We start from the raw sequence: 9,694 nt of genomic DNA, 5'->3' as shown, positions 1-9,694 counted from the left end.
TAAATTGACTCACATGTCAGGAGAACAAGTACCCCGAACATGGCACGTCTCCAACCTCAAGAAGTTCCACTTGTAAGAGACAAAGTCCGGTCAGTCCGTCTCGTGTCTAGTACGGTCATAGGGGTATGTGTTTTTATTTGTTTGTTTTTTACTTGTACCTTTTACTTGTCGTTTTAAAAAAAGGGTTTAAAGTTTTTTTTCCTTCGTCTTTTTCATTTTTTCCCTATGTGTTTTGTCTCTATGTGCTTGTCGTCTCTTACAAATGGTACCAAGGTATATCGTTCTTTAAAGACTGATCCCCTTTTTAGATCGATTATTAAAGACTATTGTGAGTCCAAGCTTCCAAGGAGGATATAAGACCACAATTCAGCTTAACAAGCAGTCCGTCTGAAACGAACTGCAATAAGCCAACGATTGTGAGTCCAAGCTTCCAAGGAGGATACAAGACCGCAATTCAGCTTAACAAGCACTTCGTCTGAAACGAACTGCAATAAGGGAAAGTCCGATCCACGCGATAAACCTCGCCGAATTAGGACGACCAAGTTCGGTCAAAGAAGTTTACCTCATAAGACCGAGGACGACCACGTCTAGTCAAAGAGGTTTACTGCATAAGACCACTTCGGTTAACTGGGAAAGTCCGATCCACGCGATAAAACTCGCCGAATTAGGACAAGGGAAAGTTCGATCCCGGCGACAAAAATCGCCAAATTAGAACACAAACCAAGTCCGGTCAAAGATGTTTATTTCATCAGACCAAAGACGAGTCCGGTCGAAGATGTTTATTTCATCAGACCAAAGACGAGTCCGGTCAAAGATGTTTATTTCATCAGACCAAAGACGAGTCCGGTCTAAGATGTTTATTTCATCAGACCAAAGACGAGTCCGGTCGAAGATGTTTATTTCATCAGACCAAAGACGAGTCCGGTCAAAGATGTTTATTTCATCAGACCAAAGACGAGTCCGGTCTAAGATGTTTATTTCATCAGACCAAAGACGAGTCCGGTCGAAGATGTTTATTTCATCAGACCAAAGACGAGTCCGGTCAAGGATGTTTATTTCATCAGACCAAGGACCAAGTCCGGTCAAAGAAGTTTACTTCATAAGACCGAGGACAAGTACGATGAAATTTTTTCGCTAAGCTGTAAATACAGTGTTAGAAGCGAAAACAAAATTTCATTTATCAAATCTTGTTCGGCATACAACTCCGCTACCCTACAAAATGGCGTTACGCTATTACAAAGGACTATTCTACTGTCCAGGGTTGCTGAAGTTAAGCCACCTATCTGCAAAATCCTCTGGAAGCCGAGTTCGGTTGTTCCGAGCAGATGAAGAATAAGCAGGTCGACGAGATGCTATCCTCGACCCAACGCCTCTTCCCCGAGCCCGAGAAGTCCTAACACCTCGGCGATGAAGAGTCTCTGCAATAAGCATCTGCTGATCTTGCTCACTCATAGTCACAACTCCTCGGCGAATTTCAGTCCGTCCCCGTCTTGACGATTCCGGTTGCTCCTGAGCCCGTTCTCGTCTTGACGTTTCCGGCTGTTCCGGAGTTCGTTGTTGGCTGGGAGTAGGATTTTGAACAAGGGAACCAGAGGTTTGATCTGGAGTGCGAGCATCTGTTGGCGCGATATGCCGAAGGAATCTTTCTATGGAAGGGCGCCGAGAAAGAACTATGTCGTACCGAGAGGCCCAGCGCCGCAATGATGTCACGACTTGTTGGCAAGCCGAGCTCTCCAGCGCATTGTTCCTCCGGAGTACATTATATTCCTCCCACAGCTCGTCAACTCGACTCTGAACATCTGATATGGTCATTCCCCCGCGCACACGGATGTAATCCTCGTACGCAGTCCTCTCAGCAACGGTCGTATTCAGCTCGGCCTCCAGATCATTCTTATCGGACTCTAAGTCCTTATTATCGGCATCCAGCTTCACTAAACGAGCCAGAAGCTCGTCATTCTTCGTCTGATCGGCTATAGCTCTTCTCTCAGCTTCGTCCAAAGCCGAAGAGTACAGCCGTTTCCAGTGAAGTATCTCCATCTCCTTGGGTACAAAGCAGCTATATTAGTTCGGCAGCTGTACCGAGCAGATAGTAAAATACAACAGGAATAAAGGCGAGTACGAAAAGCTATACGAAGACAAATGTAGAGAATTTTTCATTCACAAGGAAAATTTTTTACACTAAGGCTTCAAGGCCATTTTACAAGGAAGAAACTAGACTAAGAGAAGGGAGACGAAATCATACTCCGCCAGCTTCGTCTCCGGCTCCTCGGTCTGGTACAGCTTCCTTCTCCTGGGCTACCTCAGCCTCGGCCTCGCCTCCTGCCGGCCTCGCCTCCGCCTCCTGATCGGCCTCCTTCTCCGGATGCCCGGCCCGCTCGACTTCGGCCTCCAGCTCCAGCGGCTCGGCCTCACCCTCTCCGTTGTAAGTCGAAGCGGGTGAAACGGGTCCCACGGAGGCAAAGATAGCCTCCAGGTTCTCGTCCCGATCAGCTCGACAACTCCGGACTCGGTCTGCAGAAAGCAGGACCGAGGATGAAGCGAGCTCCTCAAGGAGCGGCAGATTCTGAAGCCGAGCTGCTATCTCTCGGCTGTACAGAGGCAGCACGACGTCGGCCCCCTGCTCGCCCTTATCGGCAATTAGCCTTACCAGGCTACCGACAAAGGCCGAGAACTGGCTGCTCAAAAAGAGTTTCTCCGTGTAAACACGGAGAGCCTCCCCTTGAGCAACCACAGCAGCAGCATCGCTCCGCTTCGCCTGCTCTCGCTGGATGACGAGCTGGTTTTTGGCAAACTGAGCTTCATCCTGGGCCGAAATCCTAGCAGCTCTGGCCTTCTCAAAGTTAGCCTCAGCCTGTTCGGCCCGATGACAAGCAGCCGCCAACTTCCTCTGCATCTCGGCATAGTCATTGGACGCTTTGGAGAGTTCGACGGCGACGAGCTTGGAGAGCATATCGTTCCTCTGAAAATGAATAAAGAAAAAAGTCAACAAAGGGACCACAAAAAATACAGAAAAAAAAAGCAAGGCCAGAAAATCAAGAAGAGAATTCACCTCGGCGAAGTCCGTGGGCCATAAAAACGGCTCACAGATATGTTCCGAAGGAGGCGCCAAGACCACGTCTTTCTCTGGCGCTCTCGGGGGCTTCTGGGCCTTCCCCCTCCCCTTTGCCGAAGTTGACTCCGGCTTCTTCGGATCCGAAGAGGTTTTTTGCCTTTTCGGAGTCCTCTCGGCATCAGACGCCGAGCTGGTGGTTTTCGGCCTCTCCGGCTCCTTGGACTCCGAAGATTTTCGGGTAGCCTTGTTCAGCATGAACACTGCCAAAAAGCAAGAAAGCAAGGTTAGTTTTCTTCGTTAAAGCAGTAGAACATAAAGGTAAAGAGAAATCCTCACCCTCGGCCTCTTCGTCCGAAGACGAGATGTCGAACACGACGTCGCCCTTGACGAGCTCAGACTCCGTGTATTGTTTCCTAACTATGGGAATCTTGTTGAGCTCGTCATCGAGCTCGGCCAATGGTTCTAACCGAGGGTGAGGAATCACGGACTTCGGCCCTCTCCAGGGGAAGCCCGGAGCCACTGTCCTATCATAAAAAAAGAAGCGGTTTTGCCATTTCGGCCACTTGGTTTTGCAGAATGCCCTAAAAGGCTGTAAGGGGATCAAGTAAAACCAAGATCCCTTCCTTTTAAATTGGAAAAAATTAAGGATTGCCCGCAGAGACAGATCCTTATCTAACCTACGGAGTTCGGCAGCAAAAGCCGACAAGTGCCTCCAAGAATTCGGAGTCACCTGACCTAAGGGGAGTTGAAAAAAATCAAGAAGCTCTACAAAAGGTGGGGGAAGAGGGAAACGAAGCCCGCATTCTAAGCAGGCTTCGTAAACGGTGGCATAACCCTCCGGCGGATCGTTAGCCCTATGATCATCGTCGGGAACCACCGCCTTCCCCCCAGGAAAAGAGTATTTTTCGTAAAGGGATATCACAGTATCCTTACTCAAGATACTGTGAAAATACTCTACGGTCTTCTCTCCGGATTCTTTCCGGCTAGAAGACCCCTTACCCCCTTTTCTACCGCTACCAGACTCAGACGAAGAAGAAGCAGACATGGTTCTTACTCTTTGAAAGTTTGAAGAAATCCTGAGGAAATTTTTGAAAGCGGAAGGAAATTTTTCACGCAAAAGATAGAGAGTGCAGAAGAAGCCAATAGCAAAGGTGTTCAAATGATGAAGAAAGGCGGTATTTATCAGATTTGGAAAAGATTTCAAATCATCGCACCGTTTCATATCCCACCTTTTCAGGATTCGACGGCCGGATTTTACTGTCGCATTTAATGCCGCATTTAATGCAGTCACGCGCAGGGCACGTCCCCTGACTTCAGCCTCCCCCGTCCCCTTTTGCAGAATGCCGAAGTGACTCGCTTCGCCGAAGTGATTCACTTCGCTTTTCGGGGGGGGGTAGTGATGGGGTGCGTACTAAACAAGCCCAACAGCAATGACGGCCCATCAGCCCAAGGAAGAGTATGAGTTCGGCATTACCAAAGAGTTCGGCCTCAGCCTACAGCTCGGTAAAAGCCAACCTATCAAGCTCTGCTCTCAGATCGGCAACCAAAGCAGGAGTATGAGTTCGGCATTACCAAAGAGTTCGGCCTCAGCCTACAGCTCGGTAAAAGCCATCCAATCAAGCTCTGCTCTCAGGTCGGCATCAAGCTCTACTCTCAGATCGGCAACCAAAGCAGTTCGGTCTCAGTATTCGACCGAACAAGGAGTTAGTGGACCCATACAGGATGTCCAACACACCAACTACCACGTGGTGTCAACTCAGGCCACGATCGTAGGCCATGACCTACGCTACATCCACGATCTTAGGCCATGACCTACACGACATCCACGACTTAGGGTGGTGATGCAAGCCACGATCTTAGTCCAAGATATAAATGGAACTTAGATCTGATATGAGAAGGTTAAGCTCTCTAGAGAAAAACACCATATAGCAAATAGCAAGTTTGTATTTGTAAGCTGTAGAAAACAGATCAAGCAATACAATCTTGCCCTCCCTTTTTCCCGTGGACGTAGATTTACTTCAGTAAATCGAACCACGTAAATTCTTTGTGTCTGTATTTTCATTCTCTACCAGCATTTGCTAACATCAAAAATTCGCGGAGCCATCATTTTGCCAGATGAAATCGAATTGGATTGCATTCATATATCTCTAAATTTGGAATTTTTGGTTCAATTTGGTTCGATTTTTTACTTAAAAAAAACTTAATAGTTAAAGTAGAGGAATTGGTAATCTGTGATTAATGTTGGAATGAATACATTTTTGCTTCTTTTTTCTTTTTCTTTTCCTTTTCTATTTTTAGAATGATGATATTAATTTCTATGAATTAGTATACATGACTCTGATTAGGTTTTAATGGTTGATAACTCCATCGATTTTATGGTAAATGTTTCAACATTTTGTTATCAAAAGGTTGTCAAATTTCACAATTTATGAAAGTTTTTTGAGACGAATGTTAGGGGAAAAATGTAAGTATTACATAGGCTTTTAGATTGATAATTTTATACGTTCTATGATTAAAAAAGAAAAGATGTATGCTGTCAAAGTGAAGTAGAAGTTCTTCTAAGATGGATGTTTTAAAAGAAATGCATATTGTCTTGAATACGTAGTCTTGTGTGTTTCAAATCATTCAAATGTGTTATACAGATTATCTTTACTATTGATTTTATAGTCTTTTTTGTGTAGTGGAATAGTTATGATACCAAGGGTGAAATTGCCACTTTTTGGAACATGTATTTGATAGCAGGTAGCATTTATTATGTGATGAAGAGTTTGGTGGATGACATAAATAAGATTGAAGGATAATTAGATGATAATTCATTTATATTTATATGTGAAAAAAGAAATTAACTATTGTATTGGAGAAGTGAGATAATTTTATCATATTTCATTAATTTTCAATTTTTTCTATAAAAAATCATTTTTCAACGGTTAAACGGAACGAGTGGGAGTCACCCCTCTGAAATAGCGCCACATCGGGAGTGGCGCGTGGCAAGCTGGCTCGCGCCCCACCTCTCTGCACTAAGCCACTTGACAAGACAAGTAGCCTGTAACGGGGTCTTGCTCTCGTATCATCTAATCCAAAATGGCTCAACCGTTATGGGTGCCGGGTGCCCTAACCCCTTTTCTCTTTATAAAATCTAATGAAATATTCAAGGATGATGATAAAAGCATCGTTCCAAGACCAATTCATCTTCCTTTAAAGCTTTTTCATAAAAGTTTGCCTTTTCTCAAATACAGTCTGCGGTGGGTCCTCAGGTTCTATAGTTCCTAATTTTGATTGGGTGTGTAATTATTGTGTTATTATGCCAAATTATGGATATAATAAAGTGATGTATTATTATGCCAAATTATTGTTGTTTTATTATGCCAAATTATTTTTTCGTCTGATTTAAAGTTATGTATTATTCTCCTTAGCTTTATTATATTTTTTAATATAATGAATGAAAATTTAAATATATATTTTTATTTTAGAATTATAATATATCATTTTAAATGAAATATCATAAAAAATATCAGTTTGAGTTTACACATAGAAAGTATTTATATATTTATATTAATTTTTCAAATTAATGACAGATTCCAAATGGAGAATAAATAGAAATATTTGAATTATTATGGCTTTAATTATTTTATATCTTTTGTTTCAGTTTATAATTTTGCCTATTTGGTTGATTTTGGCGGACTCAATAAGAGCCAAAGAGGTGCTTTAAGCTCATATATTATGTTTTTTTTTAAATATTTATATAGCATCGTTGATTTATTGGTATTTTGTACTATGAATCATCATTTTATAAAAATTATTATCTTCACAATAAAATACTTAATCTGTTTCGTTAAGATGACAATTTTCTTTTTAGTTTGTTCTAAAACATGATACATTTTTTTTATTAATGCATTCAACCATTTTTTCAATTAAATATTCAACCACCTTTCTCTTTCCATTTAAACTTTCACCAGCCTTTTAAAACAATATTTCTATTTTCAGAAACAATAGATTACCTTTCTTATTCCAATTAATACACACAATCACTTTTTTCCTTCCCAATTAAATACTTTAATTGTCTTTCTCGAAATTCCAAATTGATATACACTCCCGAATAATACTAGTATAAGTTTATGTATATTGTTAATTGGTATAAATATATGAGACTATTTATATATATTATACAATTGAATTACGATAAATATAAATTTTAGGTGTATTCTTCCTTTCTATTTGTTGTGTTCTTTTGGTATTCAATAAATCATCAAGGAAATTTACTTTTATATAAGTTTTTTCCCGGTATCTTATGAAAATTAATTAACGTGTGAGTTTATTGTGTTCCAAATAGAATCCAAATCTAAATTTGATACTATTAAACAAAATAGTTGGTTATCAAATTTTGATGCTAACTGGAGTAATTATATATATAAAAAAGAGAAAAAACTTTTTTTGGATCAATTATTGGCGAAAGTATTTTTTTTTCTCTTGATATCGACTTTTTGAGATTTCTTTTGGGGAGATAAAAAGTTGAGAGCAGATTCTTTTGTCACTCCCTTTCTAAAAATATATTCTGATTCAATCTTGGTGGATATCATAAAATGTAGATGTTTGATTTCGAAAATAATATGATTCTCATTTTTTATTAATCGATTTGCCATAAATGTGTACAAATGCTTGCCCACATTTTCTCAACTGGAAAATTCTATCATAGTCAAAATAGCCACAAATGATTCAAAATCACTAAATGGTGCCATAAAGGCAGGATCATGGTATAAACAGAGAATGTCTTTGTCATATTATTGGATAAATTTATAATTTTGTACTACTATTATCTTTTATTTTATATTATTTTTTAAAATTTGCAGCATTTTATGCAGTCATTCTTACTTTATAAGTATCTATTGAAATGACAATAAAGGTTATGCCTAATATTTAATAGTATGATTTTTTTTATATATTGCATTAATGCAACAAATCATACTTATCCTTAAGCAATATTCATGTTTATCCTTTATTATACTAGCAAACACGTTGATAATAAAAATTTGTATAGTTCATTATTCATTCAAAAAATATAGTAGTAAAAAATTGAACAATATTATAATAAAACAGTAATGAAATGTGATTAGAAGACAAATAATTTTGTTGATAAGGATATTTAATTAAATATTATTTCCTCCATCACAAGCAAAATATCACATATTTCGTTTTAGTTTTTTTATGGGTAAATGAATAGTACTATAAATTTAAAGATAGCTCTGTAATTGAGAGCATCCACAGTGGGGCGCCCTAAAGCCCGCCCTATGCACCGCCACGTAAGCATTTTATCCTCATCCCCTTCCACCTCCAGTGGGGCGCTCTGGAGGAATTCGGCTCTGACCGAATCCGTACACTTCATAAGGACGTTGGAGACGGCTCCATGTCGGAGAAACCGTACGAATCCATACTGAAGCCCGGATCATACTACGTGTTGGCGTCGAACGACCGATATTCGCCAGGTTGTGTACCTGGCCACCGTGCGCCATCTCCAAACATCGGGCTACTAGGACTTCAGTATCCACCGGAATCCATTTTATAACGTAATTTGAGAGTTTAAAAGTTAATCGAAAAGTTACAAATGAAAAGTGAACCTGGGGTATATATATATATAACAAAATTTTCGAATTTTAAAAAAAAACTAAAACGCGTTGCATCGTCCGCGCCATCATCCGCGTCGCCCATAGTGGGCGGACGATGCCCTATCCTCCGCGCTTCGTCCGCGGACTAAGCGTCTGGCACGGACGACGCATCGTCCGTCGTCCGCGGAGCCACAATGTCGGACGATAGCGCGCCCGATGCATCGTCGCGCTATCGTCCGCCCCATTGTGGATGGCCTGACTTGAAACCGAGACCTTCGGTAGCCGCACTACCACTCTAATTGGCCAACTCACACACATACTCTCTTTTCTTTATCGTCCCACATAAGATGTCGCATTTTATTTTTTTAAAATAAATTTCTCTCATATTAATATATAAAAATATATTTTATCTGTCGACTTAATATAGTACAAAATAATAAGTATTTCTTAAAATTTTGTATCATCACAAAATGTGACATCTACCTTGAGATGGATGAAGTATAAAGCTACAATAATCATTACGTTAAAATGATTATTAGAAAATGACATTATAAAATATAGATATTGTAGGAAGAGAAATCAATTTTATATTAATTTCTGCCGATTTATCAATAATCAAACTTTTACAAGTTATATTTTGTTTCAGGTGGAAAAACGGTGTGATTTGACTTCTAATTTGCGTCGTTTGATATTTGTAATTGAACTACAAATTGTAATGCCGATGCTCTAAGTTGGAATTATTTTCTGACGTGTAATACTTTTGCCCAATAGGATTGATTAAAAATTAAAATATCACGACAAAAATGGAGTAATAATTAGGTGATAGTACATTATTTATGTTTGATTTGTTCGAATCTGATTAACCCGCAATATGAATAGAGTTAAGGCCATCCACGACGCTGTCTCTATACTGTCTCTTAAACCGTCTCTTAACTACTATTTGAGCACTATTTGAGGGCCCCACTGTCTTTTTTCCTCCATCTCTTAACTAAGAGACGGAACCTGCAACGCTTCGTCTCTTGACCGTCTTTATACCGTCTCT

This window comes from Salvia splendens, chromosome 3, assembly GCF_004379255.2.
Source record: "Salvia splendens isolate huo1 chromosome 3, SspV2, whole genome shotgun sequence".
Classification (NCBI taxonomy): Eukaryota; Viridiplantae; Streptophyta; class Magnoliopsida; order Lamiales; family Lamiaceae; genus Salvia; species Salvia splendens.
This window is presented reverse-complemented; position numbering follows the sequence as displayed.